Source organism: Megalobrama amblycephala, linkage group LG14 (assembly GCF_018812025.1).
Source record: "Megalobrama amblycephala isolate DHTTF-2021 linkage group LG14, ASM1881202v1, whole genome shotgun sequence".
Classification (NCBI taxonomy): domain Eukaryota; kingdom Metazoa; phylum Chordata; class Actinopteri; order Cypriniformes; family Xenocyprididae; genus Megalobrama; species Megalobrama amblycephala.
This window is the reverse complement of record NC_063057.1, coordinates 20,134,955-20,159,901: the sequence shown is the minus strand read 5'-3', so window position 1 is coordinate 20,159,901 and position 24,947 is coordinate 20,134,955. Positions and strand designations below refer to the sequence as shown.

The following is a 24,947-nucleotide window of genomic DNA, read 5'->3' as shown; positions in this document are numbered from 1 at the left end:
GCACCCTATAAGACTCAGCTGACGTGCAAGACAGCGCCAAATAACGCTGAAATATTATTTCATAGAGATTAACGTATTGGTCAGCGCTGACGAGAGTCGTATGAAATCTCCTTAACTGTTGAAAGCATACTACAAGTTCCAAACGGACTCGACCGCTTTTTACAAGCAAGAATCTCTTAATTACAGGAATTATGCAAGTACAGGTCTCTGCAGGACATGCTTCAGGAAGATTCGGATAATGAATCAGCGTATCGAATCATGATTTGGATCGCGTCAAACCACCAAACTGCATTCATTATGCTCCGAAGCTTCCTGAAGCAGTGTTTTGAAATCGGCCATCACTAAATAAGTCGTTATTTTGTTTTTTTTTGGCGCACCAAAAATATTCTCGTCGCTTTATAATATTAATATTCAACCACTGTACTCACATGAACTGATTTAAATTTGTTTTTAGTACATTAATGGATCTTGAGAGAGATTGCATTGCTGGCTATGCAGGCCTCAAAGAGCCATCGGATATCAACAAAAATATCTCAATTTGTGTTCCAAAGATGAACGAAGGTCTTACGGGTGTGGAACGCCATGAGGGTGAGTAATAAATGACAGCTGATGAAAATGCAATACTATGCACTTACTGCCTCAGATGCAGCCATTCTAATGATGGAAAAAACACGATTCGCTGGTCAAAAACTTAGTGACCTCATTTGAGCTTGATTTTGGTCAAATGATAATAATATAATGCCACATGCTGATATATAATCATATATAATAATCTTGTAATCAGAATGACTTAAATCCGGCCCTACACATTAAAACATTAATACTTGTGACAGAGAACCTTGTCATAATATCAGTGAAAGGCTTTGAAAGAAGAAAAGGTCAAAAACAGTCAGCAATTGCAGCGACACTTTAAAGTCACCATAAAATTAAAATGGACAATTCTTATTTTTCATGTGCCCCTGTAATCTTTAATCAAATTAACTTCCCCTCCCTCTTGCAGTGACTTCTCTTCTTTGATGATGTGCGATGTAGTAGCCCTTCACTGCAGAAAATGAGATCCAGGGGGTGGAGACTGGTAGGTTTAGGGATATGTAAAGTGGGAGGAGTTGGATCTGGATCCAACCTCGCCTCCTGGATCTCGTGTTCTGCAGTGAGGACCATCTCGGACAACCTGTCTCTCACATGACATCACAGCAATAGCAAACCACAACTATCCAACAATCCAATCAATTCCCGATGGACAAAATCAAGTCCCGCCCTACAAATTTTCTTGCTCTAGAAGTGTTTCACTCAGTTATACATCACATTTGGAAAGAAAAGACTATCGCAACTTCCGTTTCATGCCGACTTTTATAATAAGAGTTGACAACAAGAGACACAACCTATCTTTTCTCAAACACAAGAGTTGCTTTAGCATCATATCATTTAACAGGCAGATCCAGCGCAGAAAACAGCAAGATATATTTATGTAACACAACCATTGATTAAAATGAGAAAGAAAAACTCTCAAAATAGCCATTTTAGAGATATGACATGCAAGTGTACAGAAATAAAAAGTTAAATTATGCATGATTTTTTCCATGAATTTCAAAAACAGTTCAATATGACAAGCAAATTCTGCCTCCGCCACTGACAATAAGATGCCCATAGAGCCTCATACATTGCATGCCATCTTAATGTGCCACATCAAGTCAGAGCACAAAGCCTCTGCTGCCGGTCCTACGCAAATGTGTTTCTTTCAGATCCCCCCCTGCTTGCTCCTGAGCTTCATTTTTCTCCAAACATCATGAAAATAGAGTGAGAAATGGCTTCCTTCCCAATCCCACCACGTCTACATGAAACCTCATGCCATTATATCCTTCCAAGATTGACTTACAAACGCCTGTATGATGCCCAAGACACCCACAAGCCCATTTTCACAGTGTTTCGTGGAAGATGTTTATAACGTGGTGAAATCCTAGATGTGCTCTTTTGCTTTTAGAGCTGTATGATTAAATAATGATAGAGAAGAAACCTTTGACTCCAGATGGAAAAGATAATTTTATATTAATACACTGAAGCTAAAAGAAACTGCTGAAAAGTCTGCTTAAAGGTGCTAAAGAGGATGTTTTGTTTTATACATTTTTGCAATATTACTTGAAACTGTCTTTACTAACTGATAAAAGACTATTTATTAGGTGCACTGAAAGTAATAATATTAATATACATCATCTGTGCATGAGGTAGGGCCTTAAAAACATCAGCCAATCGTTTACACGGTCATCTCGTAAACGATTGGCCCTCTGGCTTGTCAATCACTGCCGTGACGTTCTTTGTGAGAGGCGAGCGCGGCTGCGCGCTCCAGTACCTTTCCACACTCTACAGGCGCCGCATGCAATGTTTTTGTCAGGAGACAGGAGTAACAACTGCAGATTATGAGTTACCTGCGGTGAGTCCGACATAATGAATCCACTAACACGACACAGCGAATGCCTTTGGTAAACACTCGTGTTCCAATACTCGTGGGAGGCGTTCCTTTGAAATGAGCTGTGAAGGAGGGGGGCTGTTCTTACGCATGCGCTCATTTCAAAAACTCAGTAACAGTCTTTGGATTCTCAGTCGACGAAAAAATCCTCTCTATCAAAATTAAAAACTGATGATTTTCAATAAAAGAAGAATTTGCATATATTTATTATTATATATTTATTCACTAAAATTCACTAAAACTTAAATGCAGATAAATTTGAAAATATTCTAAAGCATTTAGTCAATTCACTAAAATATTTGCGAACATGGAATGTGCATGGCCCTTTGAAAAAGTTACTGTTAATTGTAACTTAACTGCAAAACTTCATGCGTAAACAGGTTGATAAATTGACTTGACTAATGTAAATGTGTTCGATTTTTATACATTATTGAATGTTTATTACTTCATCAGAGTTTGGGGTTTCATTAAAGGTTATATGTCATAATGGTTACTTGTAACAACACATTATGCATTTTGGAAATAAATTATTTCCTCTTTTTTTGCAATAATCGAGGCTGATTTCTGATTCTCAGATGATTCTCAGATGGGCATATGGAAAAATGTGCTGATCATTTTAAATTCTGACAGTCTAGTAAGGAAGAGGCGAGGCCAGAAACATTTTGAGTAGCCGAAGAAGTGCCTGGGGCTTCTATCAGCAGCCAGGAATGTGATGAGTTATTGAGTTTGGGGAAGAGATTTGAGTTTGTGCTGAAGTAAGCTCAGACTGACCGATACAAATAAAAAACATGGAAGCAATCCAATGCTCGATAATCCACCTCCACCAAGACCCCTACAGTGGCTTATTTTGTTAACAAGACACCAAGATCCAACAGAAAAAGGACCCACTTTATATTAAGTGGCCTTAACTACTATGTACTTACATTTAAATTAATGATTTGATACAATGCACTTATTGTGTACATACATGTTTCTACATTGTACTTATATTTTAAAAACACCTGCATGTAATTACATCTGTAATTAATTTCTGCAATTACATTTATAATTACACTGTTGACCCATCCCTTAACCCTTACCCCAACCCTTAAACCTACCCATACCACCAAAGCTTTCCCTAACCTTACCCGTATCCCACCTCAATAGCAGTAAAAGTGTTTTTCAATACAATATGAACCCAATAAGTACATTGTACTTATTTTTTGATGTAAGTACTTAGTAGTTAAGGCCACTTAATATAAAGTGGGACCCTTTATTTTGTCATTGACAGATCTAACATCTATCATCAGATCTTCAATGAGTGATACGTATTAATAAAAATACAAATCAAAAGGGAATTTTTTAGTTTGGTTCAGGTTGTGAAATACCTTAAAGCTCTTTGAAGCTTTTAATCAAATGTTTAGTTTTGTCTCAGTCAACAACGTGAGGATGTGAATGTGCTGAAAACATCTGAAAACCTGTTCATGCCTCATTTTCTCCCTTTGGGTTTCATGCAGGAAACTCAAGGTCAGTAATCAAACTGGAGGAACAAAACAATGTGGCCATAGTGCCTGAGCAAACCTGTTATCATCTATGTGACAAAAACTAAATGCTTTTGTGATATTCGTCCCTTTTGACCTCGGACACCAAAACACAGAAGCCACTGCAGTTCATCTCAGAGAAAATAGGCTACTTGCACTTTTGTCACGTTTAACTTCTCCAAGCTTATTTTTCATGTGCCTGTAGCCTCCATCCTATTCCTCTCCTTTCTCCTGTTTTTTTTCTTGCTTCATGTTTGCTTAATTGGGAGCTGGTTCTCATTAAATCTCTTGAACTCATTTTATATGTGTGTTTTCAAATTGAATCTGCATATCTCCAGGCGCTGTGTGGGACTCGTTCGCATAAACCTTTAGACGCTTTAGATTCTCTCCGGCCGACTGGAGAATTTCCCAGACAGATTATCATTTTAATAGTCAAATCGATCTGCTGACATCATGGTGTCGGTTGCTTTACATTTCCAAGTATATAAAACTATTTGCAGCTTTTCTGTGTCATCTGGGTCATGGTCTGATTCAGAGACCCCCACACAAACCTGTTGCACCTCAAAGGCAAAAACACTTGAGCGGTTCTTTAACGAAGCTTTTCTCCGTGTGTGTTTGAGTCGCTCTGGATTTTCCCCAGAGAGCAGCGAAGCGCAGGGGTCCAAAGGAAACAGATAATAGATAAACCCTCCAGCTCTCAGTGAACACAGCTGCTAATCTCCACATTTGTATGTATGTGCTCTTCTCTATCACTGCAGATTCTCTGAGGATGGAGATCTGGAGTGTCTCAGAGTGTCTCGCCCTTGAGCCGGAGCAGATGTAGACAAGGAAGTGACACAACATTTAGCTTTGATAAGAGAGATCAGCCACATTCATGTATGAAGCCAGATTTGGGATTACAAATATCCGTTCTTGGTTACTTCGTACTTCACACCCAAGATGACAGCTGAGGGAAATGTTTAATATGTAAGTGTGTTTATTTTCAGTACTGAGAAGTAATGCAATGAACTAAAATGTGCAATTTTACCCATTATTAGTGCTTGCTACCTGTTTTTGTGCATCAAAGTATTGGATCATTATCATAGTGTATTCGCTTACTAAGTTTTAAGAGACAGACCCATATATCCAGAGTTAAATTAAACGATGAACAGACCACAGTGTATTTAAGTTATTGATGTCAAATCAATAGGGGGAAAAAAAATAAAAAAAAATAAAATAAAATAAAAAAATTCTATATATATATATATATATATATATATATATATATATATATATATATATATATTTTTTTTTTTTTTTTTTTTTTTCCTACATCAAAATTTCATGATTAATTCAGTGTGTTAAATTTACAAGCAATTTTGAGTGTAAATTGTCTCAAAGTAAATCCTTCAAGGAAATATATTGAACTTACAATATACTATACTATATACAGTGCCCTCCACAATTATTGGCACCCTTAGTAATTATGAGCAAAAGCAGCTGTGAAAATAAATCTGCATTGTTTATCCTTTTGATCTTTCATTCAAAAAATTCACAAAATCGAACCTTTCATTTAAGGAAAATAAATGAAAGTGGGGGGAAACTCACATTATGAAATAAATGTTTTTCTCCAAAACACGTTGGCCACGATTATTGGCACCCTTTTATTCAAAACTTTTTGCAACCTCCTTTTGCCAAGATAACAGCTCTGAGTCTTCACCTATAATGCCTGATGAGTTTGGAGAACACCTGACAAGAGATCAGAGACCATTCCTTAATACAGAATCTCTCCAGATCCTTCAGATTCCAGCTCCATGTTGGTGCTTCTTCTCTTCAGTTCACTCCACTCATTTTCTTTAGGGTTCAGGTCAGAGGACTGAGATGGCCATGGCAGAAGCTTCATTTTGTGCTCAGTGACACATTTTTGTGTTGGTTTTGATGTTTGTTTTGGATCATTGTCCTGATGGAAGATCCAACCACGGCCCATTATTGGATTTCTAGCAAAAGCGGTCAGGTTTTGATTTTTTTATCTGTTGGTATTTGATAGAATCCATGATACCATGTATCTGAACAAGATCTCCAGGACCTCCAGCAGAAAAATAGGCCCACAACATTAAAGATCCAGCAGTATATTTAACCGTGGGCATGGATACTTTTTATCCATGTGTGCACCAAATCCATCTGGTGGGTTTGCAGCCAAAAAGCTCTTTTTTTAGTTTCGTCTGACCATAGAAGCCGGTCCCGTTTGAAGTTCCAGTCTTGTCTGACAACTGAATATGCTGGAGATTGTTTCTGGATGAGAGCAGAGGATTTTTCTTGAAACCCTCCCGAACATCTTGTGGGGATGTAGGTGATGTTTGATCATTTTTTTAGGCCTTCTGACATTTCAAGTCTCTGCGATTCTCCAGCTGTGATCCTTGGAGAGTCTTTGTCCACTCAAACTCTCCTCCTCACCGCACATTAGGACGATTTAGACACACGTCCTCTTCCAGGCAGATTTGTAACATCTTTAGTTGATTGGAACTTCTTAATTATTGCCCTGATAGTGGAAATGGGGATTTTCAATACTTTAACTATTTTCTTACAGCCACTTTCTATATTGTGAAGCTCAACAATCTTTTGCTGCACATCAGATCTATATTCTTTGGTTTTTCTCATTGTGATGAATGATTAAGGGAATTTGGCCTTTGTGTTTCCTCATGTTTATACTCCTGTGGAACAGGAAGTCATGGCTGCACAATTTCATGTTTATGATCACCCTGGTGTGCTAAAAAAAATGTAAATATGAATGGGAATATACTTCAGAGATATTTTACTCATAAGAATTTCTAGGGGTGCCAATAATTGTGGCCAATGTGTATTGGAGAAAAACATTTATTTCATAATGTGATTTTCCCCCCATTTTCAATCCGTTTCCTTCAATGAAAGGTTAGAATTTTGTGAATTTTTTTGAATGAAAGATCAAAAGGATAAACAATGCAGATTTATTTTCACAGCCGCCTTTACTCATAATTACTAAGGGTGCCAATAATTGTGGAGGGCACTGTATATAACTTACATACTGTATACATATATATTCAGTTTTGTAAGTCCAATAATTTTCACTTTATTATACTATAATGCAGATATTTTGAAAAGCTTTGGGCTCCCAATAACATTGGACCCTATTGACTTTAATTGTATGGAGAAAATAAAAAGACAGACAATTTTTGAAATATCTTCTTTTGTGTTTCACAGATGAAAGTCATACAAGATTGGAAATTTTGAATGAGGGTAAGTAAATGATGACAGAATTTTCACTTTTGTGATATTTGTACTTTTAAAAAACTAAACTGACAGGTAAAACAAATTTGACAAACTTTAAGCAATCACACCTTTTTTGACTTGATAAGAGCACATAAAAACACACACAAAACCAATCAATGCAACATCTTTAAGCTCAAAGAGACAGACAAATTGAATCATTCATGTTTGTTTAAACATGTATGGCATGTTTAAACAAATGCAGGGACAGAATTATCTTAAAACATTACCTGCCTCACCAGAGCCACCAGATCGAGTGCAACGGTTCTGCCTGCAAAGTGGAACTTTAAACTTTTTAAAGCTGCCTTCAGGATAAATATTTGAAGTTCAAATTCATGAACTCCAGTGACTTCTGGAGGCTTTCCCCCCCATTTTTCAGTTATTATGTGACTGAACTGGCACCCCAGGTGCCTCTTGATGTCATTGTACAAGTTTTCAACATTGCTTCTTCTGCTTTGCATAAGCACTTCACAAACACCTAATGGTGCAGTATGTATGGTCCCACTTTATATTAGGTGGACTTAACTACTACTTAAATGTAAATTTATCACTTGTACGTCACACTCTCAGTTGTGTGCGTAGCAAACAAACAGTTGAAGAGTCAGACTGATAAAAGTCAAATACTAAGTTTAACCCTAATGACGATCTCCATCCAGTACAGTGGTGTCTTTGAGGTTGATGGGGTGGTTGAAAGTAGACCCGATCCGGAACAAGGTCTTCAGGGTCTCGTCGTCAAGAGAGTTGGTGATGGCTAGGTGACAAATTTCCTTTACAAAAAAAAAAAAAAAAAAAAAAAATCACGAACACTCATTTCATGGCGACAGACGTAACACGACACTGTCATTATTTTTACTCCAGCTAGAGGGCGCATGACTTTAATATGTAAATATAGGGTCGTTTTTTGGAGGAGGACAGTCTCGTAGTTTCCGAAGGGGCTGTTCACACAGAACGCATTTTTCAATTCCACTGCGCTACTTTTCCATTGTTTTTCTATGTAAATGCTCTAGACGGACATGCAAAACCTTTGCGCTAAAGTCTTGCGTCTTTTGCAGCGTCTCGCGCATGACATGTCGTTTTAAAAATGTTGTGCTCAAGTTGAAATCGGGTGTGCATCATACGTCCTGAAAAGTGAAGCTGTGGGCTCTTTGATCGCCCCCTGGAGGCTGGATGCAGTACAGGTCATAAACCCCACCCTCTCAATGCAGACGAATGAGACAAAACATAAAAATAAATTATGCTTCAAATAAAATTTTCCGAAAGATGGTTTTGGTCATTTGAGGTAGTTGTTATCACGCTGATTTATATTCAGTTGTTCGTTTTTGTGATAAGTTTGATTTTAGCTAGCAATTTGGTGCTATAGAAACGGGGCGTGTCGTCGTGATTCACAGTTGATTGACAGCTTCTCTGAGGACTGTCGGGGCTTCGAGGGGAGATTGAAGATATATAACTAATAGGGGTGTGACGAGACAGGTATCTCATGAGACGAGACGAGACTCGAGATTGAGTTCACGAGACGAGACGAGACAAGATTTTTACACACTATTTTTAAGAAATCCTCAATGGCGAAATACATGACTAGAAAAAATATTCTGCAGGTGTATTTGAAATGTTTTAACTAATCATCTTATAATGAATGTCATTCAGTTCTACTTTCTGAGTATGAATTATCATATGCAGTAAAAGACAACAATACTCAAGTACTGTAAAAGGTTTTGCCACAAACTCAACTGACTGACTTCTCTTTTGTATGATTTCAGTCTCTTCAGACCTTACTGTACATGATTTATGAGCTTCTACAACTTTTGACCTCCTAACTGAACTCCTTTCCACAAACTGATCATAGAAATAAAAAATAAAAATGGTAACACTTTACAGTAAGGTCTCATTTATTAACATTAACATATTAATCAACATCAACTAACAATGAGCAATATATTTGCTACAGTATTTATTAATCTTTGTTTATGTTAGTTAATAAAAATAGTCATTCATTGTTAGTTCATGATAGTTCACAGTGCATTAACTAATGTTAACAAATGAAACCTTACTGTTTGTGCTTAATAAGATTAAGAGAAAACTGTTATTCATTTTTATGCTAACACTTTACAAGTTGAAACCATAATCGCACTCTCTCAATATTCAAAGTGCAAATAAGACCAACTTTTTCTTTGATACAGAGCTAAGAGATGGTTACAACTACACTGCCCAGCCTAAAATAGCTTTCATATTGAGAGATATTTGCATTCATCAGGGAGACGCTTTCAAAATGCGGGGTATTGAAATCGCGTTTGAATGCGCGCGCGCGTTTACTTTCACTTTCAGCGATCGCGCATACTCTGTGAATATGGAGCGGCGGTGACCGTTATCCAACTTAATTAAATGTTTTTTATTTAAACACAAAGCAAAAGGACAGTGGAGGCGTAATGTAAACGTAGCGGTGGCATATTCTTTCCTAATCATCCTAACACTCTGTCATGGCAACATCACGAGTTCTTTTCGCCTCGACGAGAAATCTCGTCACACTTTAGTCTCGCTAGATCTCGTGACACGAGATCTCGTCACACCCCTAATAACTAACTATTAATTTTCAATTTCTGTGTTATTTCACACCAACAAAATGACTTGTTCAGCAGTAAACTGTACTAACCGACCTACAGGATCTGACGGATATCTAAGCTTTTCTCGGTAACGTTAAATGTGGGCTTCATAAGCTAATTAATAAACGTTATTAGTTAAGATAACACGCCTAACGTTAGCCATGACGGGAAAAAGCAGGTGATCGTTATCTGGCAGTTACTAATTATTTTTATGGGTATAAAATAATAATTAGCAGGATAAAACTAATGATAGCTTACTCTAGAGCACTGTCTACAGCAATCGATCTCCTGTAACGTTAGTTTAACCCTTTATTTAAAATGGCAGGACCGTTTCTGACATTTTAGAGTTGTTTCTAGTGGCATATTATATTGAGTTTATCTACTGAATTTGCTATTTCAAAAATACTATTGCTCTAGAAACAGAATAGCGTATTATTTTATAGGTAGAATTTTAAATTGTGTATAATTTATATAGCCTATTTAAAAAACATCAATGATGACGCAGTCGTCTGGGCGGAAGTTTGATACCGCGATTCCGCCTCCGGGCTCCATTGACGATTCCTTCTGCGCATGCCCAGGCTCCAAACTTTTTTTTTTTTGCGTAACATGTCAGCGCCCATCGGCGTCCGTTTTGGCTTCAGTTCATTACAATGGAAGGAAGCGGCGTCGCGTCATCCATCTTTTTTTACAGTCTATGGTTAAAATCAGTTCAACTTTTAAAAAACGCATTTTTTACCCATATTCCACTTCCCGCTTCTTGCGCTTTTCAAATCAAAAACGCATTCAGCTGGCTAAAAACACTTTGCAGAATCTTGGAATACAACAACACGGCAATCAGAACAACCACTGTAAAATGAGGAGATCAGACATAGAACATAAACACAGGGCTATATATACAAATATAATCATTGAAAGGAACTGAGAACGAGATGAAGAGAATCATTCAAACAATGAATCATCATAGAAACAATGCAATCACAGGAAACAGAATAGAAAAAGTCCAGTAATACACAGACCAAATGTGATATTGCTACAATTTGCATGTTTTAATTTGCCTATTACACATTTTAATTAAACGTTTTATGTTATTTCCATGCATGTCTATTGGTGTGGCCTAAACTATTTCAAATAATACAGCCTCCTAATGGAATTTTAATGGAATTTTGGCCAGTATAAGATCAGATATGAACCAGCTTGTAAACTATAGAAGTCCTGAAGGGCAACATTATTTTCTTTTAAAATGGAAAAATTAAATAACAAACTGCACTGTGATTGACATGACCAGTGACATCTTTGGAATCGGCTGCAGGGCAGGGTTTCCATTTAACTTATTTGGTGAAAAACCACACACAAATTTCATTATATCAGTTTTCTTGAGCAATCGTGAGGTTGCGACATGTCTTTCACCCTCCTCTCCAGTGTTGACATACTTTGATGAAACTCGTCCCATCTCTCGTCTCCCCTGCAGCGATAGATTAAATGTCACAGGGCTTCTTGTAGGACAAAATTCTGGTGTTTCTCTCCTCATCTGAGTATATCAGCACCTCTTCACCTTCACATGAGAGTTTCTGATATATTTCTAATCCTGCTATGAGTGATAGAATAACAATGAAGTTTGCTCTAATAGTCACACTCCAGTGAGGACGTCTTTGTGTCCTTGACTCGTGTCTGATCTGCTCACAGACGGTCACACAGAAAGTACAAAGCTCCGACTGTCAGCCAGTGATGTTTGATCAGAAACAAAGTTAAAAATGTCATTAAATTGCAGGTGAAAGTGAAATCATGGTGTTCAATTTTAAGTTTAATATTTCAAAAATATTTAAAAAGTTTAACATGTTATTGTTTCACAATGGATGACCATTAAATCACAGACTTATAAACAATTAATAAATCATTAGAAATCAGTGATTTAGTGAGAAACTATGGAACTGGCTAATTTCAGATTGTGAAGTATGTTCAAGTAAAATGGCTTCTGAATGAGAAAAATGAGGGACAAGACTTGATATTGACCATTGGGAATTGATTAGATTGTTGGATTGTTGTGGTTATTTCAATTGATTGACAGCTTGTCCCGCCCCTTTATGCCAGTAAACACATCATCAGAGATGAGAAGAGATGCAAGTTATTTTGATTAAAGATTACGAGGGCACGTGAATAAAAAAAAAAGATGTGCACGGATAAATCATTTATTATAAATACTGCAATATTCAATTAAAAATAAGAAAAGTCAATTTCGATTTCATGGTGACTTTAACTGTATGCAGTAGCTCTTACATGTAATTAGCATAAAGGCTGCATCAGCTACAGTATTTGACATTTATGCATTTAGCAATGGTTAATAATGGATGACCATTACATAACATTAAAATGGCCTTTAGAATTACAGACTGTTATATAAATCATTAGAAATCAGTGATCCTGTGAGAAACAGCCTCATTTGATCTCAGTCAGATGCATGTATGTGACACTCATTAACTGAACGCAGCACCTCTGACATGTAATGAGCAGTATTTGACTTTTACTGTAATAACACATGAGGCTTAATGAGTGTTAATGATGACTGACCACTCCAATGGTTTTATTCCAGTCTAGACTTTATGATACATAAATAACCATAAGAGGAAATAATCATAAGAGAGAATATGTGTGTTACGGTTGGTTGTAGGAAGGAGCACAGACGAGGATTATAAATCCAAATACTAGTTTAATGACGTAATCCACAGGTTAACAGGCATAGAGAAGCAACACAACTTACTAAAACGGCGAACGGACAAAGACTGAGTGAACAGGGGGAAACTAAATAGCAGACATAACAAGGATGATTAATAAGACACAGGTGATACATATGAACTAAAAATGAAGGCGGGAAACAGAACATGTGACCATAAAATGTAAAACAGAAAGTCCATAAACTGAAACTGAAACTAAACAGACAGTGACAATATGGAAACATGTCTGTCCCTGGAGACAGAAGCAAGAAAAAATAAATGAAGCATGTATAAATATAATAATGATTACTTCTTCTAAAATTTGCTCTTTTCTGCAATAAAGGGTTAGTTCACCCAAAAATGAAAATTCTGTCATTAATTACTCACCCTCATGTCGTTCCACACCCGTGAGACCATCTTTGGAACACAAATTAAGATATTTTTGATAAAATACGAGTCCTGCATTGCCAGCGAGATATTTAACACTTTCAAATGTCCGGAAAGTTACTAAAGACATATTTAATTGACGTGTGTCAAACTGCCAAAGTCATGTGAACCACTGAAATTTCGAAACGTTTCGAAACACTTTTGATGTAACGAAGCCTCGTTTACAGAAATCACATGACTTTGGCAGTTTGATACACGCTCCGAACCACTGATTCGAAACAAAAGATTCGTAACGCTTTGAAGCAGTGTTTTGAAATCACCAAATCAAGTCGTTTTTTTCTCGTCGCTTCATAACATTAAGGTTGAACCACTGTAGTCACATGAACTATTTTAAAATGTCTTTAGTTGCTTTTCAGGGCATTTGAAAGTGTTAATTATCTTGTCAATACAGGCCTCACTGAGCCATCAGATTTTATCAAAAATATCTTAATTTGTGTTCCGAAGATGAACAAAGGTCTTACGGGTGTGGAACGACATGAGGGTGAGTAATTAATGACAGAATTGTCCTTTTTTGGTGAACTTACCCTTTAATGCAAAAATTCAGCACCAAGGACAGCAGACAAACACATGAGCTTCATTGAGATTTGACACTATTAATCAAGCACATGTCATGTGACAACGAAACAGCAAAATGTAAACGGATTAAGCACATATTAAATAAGCTGCCAGAATGTTGATAAAAGTATTTAAGGTAAAAATGTAGTGTTAGCTGAGTTTAGATCTGTTCCCTGTCACGAACATCTGCTGGTCTGCACTCCTCTGCTCTGTGAGCTACTGGTTGGATAAGAAGTTTCACTCGTCGTTTTGCAGCTTGTTGTTTTATCGTCTCTCATGTCACGGGTCATGAACCAGCATCAGAGAAACAGCATCCGGAAACACGGGGGTCTTTTCTGACATCACCTCACAGAGACCTGAAATCCTCTGATGGGTGTCACATCTATGTGGAATCCCCACAGGCCTGATGTCTACAGCATCTGTAAACATCCACACACCTGTGGTCTGTGACTAAAAGGGGTTTTATTGCTTGACACTCTTCAAGAATCATGAATTATTTAGGAAAGCCTGCTGTAAAGATCTCACTCTTCAGCATGCAGCTGCCTACTTGAGATGTCGCTTTGAAAATACATCTCTGGTGCTTCTCATTAGGTAGATGTGCCGACTGTGGAACGTGGAGAAGGAAATCTAATGGTCAGACTCTTTCTAACATGTCCCACATGGCATATTTTCTTCCCTGCCTTCTTCACGCAGAAATAAAATTTAATTTTTGAGATATATGTAGCTAATTGTGCAGCATAAAGTAGCATATAGTGACCAGGGGAGACGAAAAAAAAAAAAAATTAATATAAAAAGTCAATATGACTCAGACGGAGTCTTAAGAACTTTGTGCTTTGTGTGTGGAACAGAACAAATTTAAGTCATTATTAGCTGAAAATCTTCCCCTCTGCTGCAGCTCTTAAATCACATTTAAATATTTACTAATACAAATATTTCATTTTACATTTATTTGTATATTGCTTTTCACAATACATATCGTTTCAAAGCAGCTTTACAGAAAATGCATGACAAATTTACAATCTGTTATCAGACGTGTATACATACAGTATACAAATCACGCAGTTAGTTAACAATCTATTAATTTAAAGGGTTAGTTCACCCAAAAATGAAAATGATGTCATTAATGACTCACCCTCATGTCGTTCCAAACCCGTAAGACCTTCATTCATCTTCGGAACACAGTTTAAGATATTTTAGATTTAGTCCGAGAGCTTTCTGTCCCTCCATTGAAAATGTATGTACGGTGCACTGTCCATGTCCAGAAAGGTAATAAAAACATCATCAAAGTAGTCCATGTGACATCAGTAGGTTAGTTAGAATTTGTTGAAGCATCTAAAATACATTTTGGTCCAAAAATAACAAAACCTACGACTTTATTCAGCATTGTCTTCTCTTCCGGAATCCTTTCCATTGAATTGATTCCATTGAATCCTTTCATCTGTCGGTGTTGGTAATGCACTTTTACGTTGCCGTGGTTTGTTTTTGGCGATTAGGACATCCACAACATTTTGAAGCATCGAAAATACATTTTGGTCCAAAAATAACAAAAACTACGACTTTATTCAGCATTGTATTCTCTTCCGGGTCTGTTGTCAATTCGCGTTCATGACTCTGCTGCTTCTTCTTCTTCCCTGTTTTACGGCGGTTGGCATCTAGCTTATTGGTGCATTACCGCCCCCTTCTGCTCCGGAGTGTGGTTCACGACTCCGCAGTGACCCTGCTGATGTAAGACGCTGCTGACGTGTTATGTAGTGCGCCCGAGCTTCGTTTACAGTCTGAGGGAGACGCATGCTGTATTCAAGCTATTCTACATTGTTTGTATTTCGGTATTGCTATATTTTTTAAAATGGTGCATGTCACGGATGTCCTAATCGCCAAAAAACAACCACGGCGACGTAAAAGTGCATTACCAACGCTGACAGATGAAAGGATTCAATGGAATCAATTCAATGGAAAGGATTCCAGAAGAGAAGACAATGCTGAATAAAGTTGTAGTTTTTGTTATTTTTGGACCAAAATGTATTTTCGATGCTTCAAAAACTTCTAACTAAACCACTGATGTCACATGGACTACTTTGATGATGTTTTTATTACCTTTCTGGACATGGACAGTATACCGTACATATATTTTCAATGGAGGGACAGAAAGCTCTCGGACTAAATCTGAAATATCTTAAACTGTTTTCCGAAGATGAACGGTTTGAAATGACATGAGGGTGAGTCATTAATTACATAATTTTCATTTTTGGGTGAACTAACCCTTTAAACAATGTTTTAATTTAAGGCAGAAACAATAAGCTCATTAAAGTAATGAATACATGTTAACAAATAATTAGGATATATAGAAAAATTTGCAAAATAAATACTGGAAAAATTAACTATAGCTCTTGTGGAACACAATATTTTTGGGTTGTTAGGTTTGAACGTATGAACTTTTTATTTACCCAAATTAATAGATGTAGCATAAACTTAATATCCAGTGGTGAAACATCTTTTTCCTCATATGAATTACTGCTATTCATGTCCAGTCAGGTGAAAGTTACGAGTGACAGAGCTATTATACCCGCACATAATCGGTGACAAACACGTCTGAATCAGCTGGATAAACAATGCGCTCAGTGTAAAATTCTGACATGAGATATCGGAAGTTAATTGCTTGTGAAAAATGTTTCATCAAAGCACATGTAGCGATCGGGTGTTGTCAGGTATAGTGAACGTGACTGTGCGTATAATGAACTTCCTTCAGAGGCCTTAAATTTGCATAGTGAGGCACAAAAATGCTATATTGATTAAAGTTTCTTCTGGCAGCATCCCGTAAGCCCTGTATGCAGAGGCAGGACACACCGTTTTGGTCACAAAGACCTTTTTTTCCCCAATCACAGAGCAGTCACTCATGCAAACAGGACTTTTCTCTTTGCTAAGTCAAGCAGCAAATGTTCAGCTTTGATACATTTTCAATTTTCCACTTCCTATCTTCTATTTATGGCATGCATAAATCATAAGTGAGCCGTGTTACTTTCCAAAGACGTCAGATATGAAATAGCACACGCACACAGGGAATTCAAACACACTAAAATACAGTAATGATATCTGCTTTTACATACTGCAGCAGCAGGGCGGCCTCTAGTTACCAATTTAACTGCTTTTAAAGTCCCCCAGTGGTGAAAATGAAGTTTTTAATGTTGTTCATATGTCTGTTGTGTTTTTAACATGCTTTAAGACAAACCATGTGCAAATTCATAAGTCAACACCATTGCTGAGTATTTTCTCTTTAAAACTGCAGTGATCTAAAGACAGTTTCAAAAACACGGTTTGAAATCGCTGGTGTTTCTGACGTCACAAACTACCTTGTAACCAATCAAGTCAACGTGCCAGTGGGCTTTAGCATATCATTAACTCCGCGCAAGAAAGTCTCAAAAGAAGGTTATCCCGCTATATTTTTCTGTTGATATGAAAAATCGGGTGAATTTAGCAATATGGCGGGTGTATGATGCATATTACGATGTTATGATGAACTATATGCCTTTCTCTACTGACGTTCTGATTTGTTTAAAACATTTGTAAGGATACTGATTGTTAGAAGGCAGCTGTCTGACTCGCAAATGGGAACATGGTTTGTGTAACATTAGCAACACATTATGAGCTGTTTGATAACGTAGTCAAGCGTAGTCAATCCGTGTATATTAAATGAGGCAAGGGTGTAGAGTTACATTCAAGCTATTTTAAGGCATTAAGAATTTTAAACATTAAACAGTACACACATCTGTCAAAGCGCCTGGCAGGCGTTAATGCATTAGCTTGAAGCTTAAAATAAAGAATTCTTATGTTTTGGGAAGCTTGGATAAAGTACCTTTGCTGCAGCAGCTCAATCTGTTTTCTCCACTATTTTTAGATGCATTTTGTCCATAGAAATGCATTATTTAGCGCTGTAATTTGATGTGACTGGTGGAAGTTTCCGTGCACTTTGGGCAGACACGACTAATCGATAATGACATTCATTGTCAACGATTTTCATTATCGATTATTATCGATATATATATATTTTTATCAATTAGTTGTTGCAGCCCAAATGGAAATATGTATCTTGGATATTCTACTAAACGTTCTGCATTCTGCTATTATTTTTAGGCGAACTGTGAACTGTCCCTTTAACTGAACTGTAGATACCTCAAGACATAATAAACAGCACAATTGCATTATATAATGATTGTTGATCTGTATAAATGGGTTCCCTGAAGGTGACTGTTAAATTCAGTCTTGGATTGCGTTAACCTGCATTGCTATAAACGGCCCTGACTAACACAAACACAAGCTTGTGGCCTGTAGGAGCTCAGAATATATGAGAGTAGTGAGATGTGGCCGGACTGCAGTAATGAGAACACAGACGTTCCCTCAGAGGACTCTGAGGTCTGAGACATCTGCCACCAGATGTTGAAATGTGCTGCACAAATGAGACTTTACATATGCGTACTGGGTTTTTTATATGCCTGTCAGGGTATATGAATCAGATCCTAAAGTGGTTTTCGTTGCTCTTTGGGGATGGATAAAACAGAATGAAAGCTTGAGAGAAACTTTGGATTCTGAGAGCCCATCACTGTTTTTAACAACAGGATATCATAGAAAAAAAGAATGGATCTATAAATAGATTCCCAGAAGTTTTATAGTAATTTGTTTTCTTGAAAGTGGAGTTCACAGTGAAATGCTACATTTTAAGCTACATTGTTTTCTGAAAAGTGAAGCCAAAACTTTTCGATCACCCCCAGGTGGCTGGATGCAGTAAAGCTAATAAAACCCACCGTCTCCGTGTAATGTAGTGGGACATGAGACAAACGGCTTTTTTTTTTTCGAAGATGGTTTCTGTCATTTTAGGTAGTTTTTATCACGCTAATAAAAATTCAAGTGTTCGTTTTTTTAAATAAATTTGAGTTTAGTTAGTTATTTGATGCTTTAAAATGGGGGTTTGACATTATCTGAGATCGACAACTTTTTTTGCGCTTTTCGGGAGGAGATTGGAGCTTCAACTTTAATTTCTACATTTCTGTAACTGTTTATTTCATAGTGAGTTGTTCAGTAAACTGTACTTAGCGATTCTGTGGGAGTGTGGGCAGAACCTTGATACTGCATTTCCACTTCATGCTCACTACTGCGCAACTCTGGCTCCGAGATGTTAGCGCCATATTTGGACATTGGCGGTTTTATTTCTCTACAATGGAAGAGAGTGAAGGTGTGTCGTCCATATTTTTTACAGTCTATGTTTTCTTACCTGAGCAGGAAAATAATCTTGGGCTAGCATCGACCTAAAGCCAGCCATCATCCTCAACTTTTACTACATTTACTATAAAGACATAATTTAAAGGCACAATTTGTAATTTTCACCACTAGAGGTCACTTCAAAACAAAGTCGTAGCTTGATAGTGTGAATGTGCATGGAATCATGAGAGTTGTTGTCTTCACCTCCACCAATGGAAAGCAATCCTACGGCCTCGGGCAGAAATCATGTTAATGGATGAGCAAATGTTTTAAAGTTTTATTATCGTCACAGCGGTATGAAGTTGGGTGCCGAGAGTAATACATTTGAGTGTGTGTTGAAAGTTGTGTTAACATGACTCTGTGCATTTCCTCGGTGGCTGCATGAGACACTGGTTGCACATTGCAGTCAGACCGATATTAGAATATCATATTAACAAAAGCTGGATGATTATATGACCGTTGTTAAATGACATGCAGTTCATTTTAGAAATCTGATTATGCTATGTTAGACAAAATAGTGTTGTCTCTGAGGCGTGGTAAAACATGGTACTCATGGTAAATAAAGAAAACAATTCAAACAATGAGCCTAACCTTGTTGAGCTGTATAACAATGATCAGTTTGTTGATAAATGTATCCGAACAGTTGCTCACCTGTCTAATAAAACACAATATATTAAAGCGGACTGCAGGCTGGCCATTTCAGTACCCGGATCCTTCTTCTACGCAGCCATGATGTTGTAATTGATGCAGTATGTGGTCTGGCATTGTCATGTTGGAAAATGCAAGGTCTTCCCTGAAAGAGACGATGTCTGGATGGGAGCATATGTTGTTCTAGAACTTGGATATACCTTTCAGCATTGATGGTGCCTTTCCAGATGTGTAAGCTGCCCATGCCACATGCACTCATGCAACCCCATACCATCAGAGATGCAGGCTTCTGAACTGAGCACTGATAACAACTTGGGTTGTCCTTGTCCTCTTTAGTCCGGATGACATGGCGTCCCAGTTTTCCAAAAAGAACTTCAACAATGAGCCTAACCTTGTTGAGCTGTATAACAATGATCAGTTTGTTGATAAATGTATCCGAACAGTTGCTCACCTGTCTAATAAAACACAATGGGCCCTATTTTAACGATCTGAAACGCAAGTGTCAAAGCGCGAAGCGCAAGTAACTTTGTGGGCGGGTCTCGGCGCTGTTGCTATTTTCCCGGCGGGATAAATGGCTCTTGCACCCGGCGCAAATCTAAAATGGGTTGGTCTGAAGTAGCTTCATTATTCATAGGTGTGGTTTGGGCGTAACGTGAAATAAACCAATCAGAGTGTCATCTACCATTCCCTTTAAGAGCGAGATGCACTCGCGCCATGGCGGATTGATATTTACATGACGGAATTTGTTGGCGGAAAAGCTGAAATTGTCTGTTAAGTGGCCAGTCAATCTTTCAGTCGTCTGCGTTGGATGCAGGCTTTCAAATAGCTCCGCGCGATGAGTCGGTTAATATATATGTGTGTGTGTATTGGCACGATTGTCCAATTAATTAGCCAATTTCGTTCATCATTATTTGTAATAGCAGGCTGAACTGAAAATAGGTAGCCTAATTCTAATACACGCAATGACTATTCATCATTACATTTTTATATTTATGTAGCCTACACAATAATATTCTTTTACACTATAATCCTTTGGTTTTTAATGTTTGGCATGTTTGTGTGATGCGCATCCCTGTGTGTAATAAGCAAAGTCAATGCGCACTGTGGACGCGCCCAGAGGTGCAGTTTCTACCAACGCGCTCTAACAAAAAAATATTGCGCCATTGACTTTAGACTAGGTTTTTTCTGGTCAGTGGCGCAATTGTTTAATGGAACAGCAAAATAGCACCAGGGATTGTTTGCGCCGGAACACGCCTCCTTTTTTGCGCTGAACCGCCCAGGGAGCGCAAGTTCATTCACTAGTTTAGCGACGTGCTTCTGTGGAGGGAAAAGCGCGCTTTGCGCGGGTGCAAAATAGGAATGACACATGCGTCGGTGTACAAAGTCAATTGCGCTGGGTGCAAGATAGGGCCCAATATATTAAAGCGTCTTTCCATGGTTGCTACGAAAGTAAAACTGGAAATCGATGGCAGCATACACGGTCTGTGTCCTGGTTAAAATTGCTGATTACTCTGGATTTAAACATTGTTGGAAATGTTTGAGATAATGTAAGTACACAAGTCAACATTGTTCTAGTGGGTTTTGGATATTTTCATCTAAAAATCTTACATATTGTGCCTTTAACAGCAAATGTCAAAATTTTTTAGACCTGAAGAGCTGATTCGTGTTTGATTTGACTCCCTGCTGACATTCAAACAGCTTCAGGTTAAAAGAGAGTCAATGTTGTTTATAAGATTTAGCATTTTTAAAGTGGAGATACAATTAAAACACATTCACATGATCATTAAAGTAATTGGTTTAGTGAAATACTGTCACATCTGTTGCACCAGCAGAGATGGACTGGGGAAATAAATCTAACAGTACAGTATGTCATTTTCTGCTAACATTGCAGCAGTCTGTGCAAACATTGCTCTCCACGGTGGTCATACTGTTCTGTTAACATGAGATAATGGAAATAATCCGCTCAAAACAATGTATTTAATTAGAAACACAAAGGGCACATTGTCAGTGTGGTGTGGATGAGTCAGTTATTTAATCCTAATTGGTGTTTCATTCTTCAGATATTATGTAGCCAACAGCTAATATATAAAAATTGGTTGTAGCAAAGAGCTTATGAATTATAAAGCTTTTCATGCAGTTCTGTCTCTCAGCCAAAGTCTGACTCTACAATTCAGTTTTCAGGTTCAGGTTCCTGTTTTTTCTCTTATATCATCCAGCCATTGTCATAAATAGAATCATAATTTGGAAGAGGTCATGACATGAACTGCATTGTTTTATTGTTTTATAATGTTTCCTTGGGTGCACTTATAATGTTTGTATGCTTTTTACATAAAAAATTGTCATAGAAATAAAAGGCATTTTTCCTGCCCTGATTTTAGCCCTCTTATTTGAACGCTCTGTTTTAAGGGGCGTGTCTGCTGTGATTGGATAACATTATCTAAGTATTATACTATTACAGCTCTCAAGGTTAACTAATTGTCTCAAGGTTAACACTGTTTGATTGACAGCCCCAGCGATTGTAAAGGGAGCGTTCTTTGATCGCATTATATATATAATCACCTTTTAAATAACATATTATTTTCATCCTACTAAGAGAAACAATGTGAAGTTTACCGTTTAGTCACTGGTTTGATTTCCTGACACATAGACAAAGAACATCTGACTGTACATGAATCATTACATATCAGATCAGGCATTAGAATTAACACAGTTACTTACATGTTGTTGCATTACTGTTGGGTTCCAAATACCATATATACATTTAACATCACATTACATTAGGGGTGTAACAGTACACAAAACTCACGGTTCGGTACATACCTCGGTTTTGAAGTCACGGTTCGGTAATGCTATAAACTATGTAGGGAGCCCTTACTTGAAAATTAGGCTACTATAATATTAAAGGTTAACAACTGAGCCCAAACTATTAGCCTAAATTCAATCGATATTTATTTTTAGATATAGAAAAATAAACATGCAAATAACAAATTATATGCAAACATGTAAGCTGCACACAAGGCAGTTTTTATTAACTTAGTAACTATTAACTATAAAATTAAGTTTTTAATCCAATTCGTGGTTGAAATATAATCATTTATATGCAGTGGCTGTCATTTTCATGACATATTTATTTAAACATATATTAAATAATCAAGACATCACTAACAGGTTAAGTAAAATACAAACCCGATTCCAAAAAAGTTGGGACATTGTACAAATTGTGAATAAAAACAGAATGCAATGATGTGGAAGTTTCAAATTTCAATATTTTATTCAGAATACAACATAGATGACATATCAAATGTTTAAACTGAGAAAATGTATAATTTTAAGGGAAAAATAAGTTGATTTTAAATTTCATGGCATCAACACATCTCAAAAAAGTTGGGACAAGGCCATGTTTACCACTGTGTGGCATCCCCTCTTCTTTTTATAACAGTCTGCAAACGTCTGGGGACTGAGGAGACAAGTTGCTCAAGTTTAGGAATAGGAATGTTGTCCCATTCTTGTCTAATACAGGCTTCTAGTTGCTCAACTGTCTTAGGTCTTCTTTGTCGCATCTTCCTCTTTATGACATGCCAAATGTTTTCTATGGGTGAAAGATCTGGACTGCAGGCTGGCCATTTCAGTACCCGGATCCTTCTTCTACGCAGCCATGATGTTGTAATTGATGCAGTATGTGGTCTGGCATTGTCATGTTGGAAAATGCAAGGTCTTCCCTGAAAGAGACGACGTCTGGATGGGAGCAAATGTTGTTCTAGAACTTGGATATACCTTTCAGCATTGATGGTGCCTTTCCAGATGTGTAAGCTGCCCATGCCACACGCACTCATGCAACCCCATACCATCAGAGATGCAGGCTTCTGAACTGAGCGCTGATAACAACTTGGGTTGTCCTTGTCCTCTTTAGTCCGGATGATATGGCATCCCAGTTTTCCAAAAAGAACTTCAAATTTTGATTTGTCTGACCACAGAACAGTTTATTTTAAATGAGCCTTGGCACAGAGAAAACGCCTGCGCTTCTGGATCATGTTTAGATATGGCTTCTTTAGTTTTAGGCGGCAACGGCGAATGGCACGGTGGATTGTGTTCACCGACAATGTTTTCTGTATTCCTGAGCCCATGTGGTGATTTCCATTACAGTAGCATTCCAGTATGTGATGCAGTGCCGTCTAAGGGCCTGAAGATCACGGGCATCCAGTATGGTTTTCCGGCCTTGACCCTTAGGCACAGAGATTGTTCCAGATTCTCTGAATCTTTGGATGATATTATGCACTGTAGATGATGATAACTTCAAACTCTTTGCAATTTTTCTCTGAGAAACTCCTTTCTGATATTGCTCCACTATTTTTCGCCACAGCATTGGGGGAATTGGTGATCCTCTGCCCATCTTGACTTCTGAGAGACACTGCCACTCTGAGAGGCTCTTTTTATAACCAATCATGTTGCCAATTGACCTAATAAGTTGCAAATTGGTCCTCCAGCTGTTCCTCATATGTACATTTAACTTTTCCGGCCTCTTATTGCTACCTGTCCCAACTTTTTTGGAATGTGTAGCTCTCATGAAATCCAAAATGAGCCAATATTTGGCTTGACATTTCAAAATGTCTCACTTTCAACATTTGATATGCTATCTATATTCTATTGTGAATAAAATATAAGTTTATGAGATTTGTAAATTATTTCATTCCTTTTTTATGCTTTTGTACAGTGTCCTAACGTTTTTGGAATCGGGTTTGTATAATGAATATATGGGCTACTACAGTGCATATATTAAGCGAAAGAGTTCATTTCTCTGGTGAACTAACAAGCTGTGGACACTGAATGGCTTTTATGAGGTAAATGCTACATGACATATTGTTTACAAGCTGTTTCATTGATGTCTTTCCGCCATTAAAACTGATTGAGCGATTACAAGAGATATGAGCGTTTCAGTAAGTTGTACTGTATCTTTCAACATACCTTCAGATATTCATTCATGTTAATTCTGTAACTAGTAGGCTATTAAAGAGGAAGAGATGATCGCGCTTACTCACGCTCTGCACGAGGCACCTAGAGAGATCTGTCTCGCCGCATCAAAGTGCATCAAAACTGCATTTTCTGTTTGAATTTCGTGATTTCGTGGACAGAATTTGAAGGATGACACTTTGTTTCTTATCAAAAGTACAAAACACAAAGCCTATTGCGAGTAACAGGAGACCTTAATTTTGCAATATAATGCATTCGGTACACATGTGCACCATACCGAAAGCCCTGTACCGAAACACTTTGGTACGAATACAGTATGTGTACCGTTACACCCCTACATTATATGTAATATTATTGTAAAATACTGTCAAATTTATGGTCTTTGAAAGTAAAAACATATATGACCATATATTGTATGATGAAAACAATAAATGGACATTCCCAGAAGTCCAAATAAATAATGCTCAACTGAGACATTCACATTGTTGAAAATAGTCCTAGCATAGGA

General features: G+C 37.4%; 1 long non-coding RNA gene across 1 annotated transcript in view; it reads left to right on the top strand.

The window, feature by feature from the left end:
- LOC125245226 overlaps nt 1-24,947 on the top strand; it is a 65,604-nt gene that overhangs the window by 26,584 nt on the left and 14,073 nt on the right. Inside the window, exons 4-5 of the long non-coding RNA XR_007179459.1 lie at nt 4,743-4,950; nt 7,201-7,236. This is a non-coding gene — a long non-coding RNA (uncharacterized LOC125245226). The remainder of the gene's footprint in view (nt 1-4,742; nt 4,951-7,200; nt 7,237-24,947) is intronic.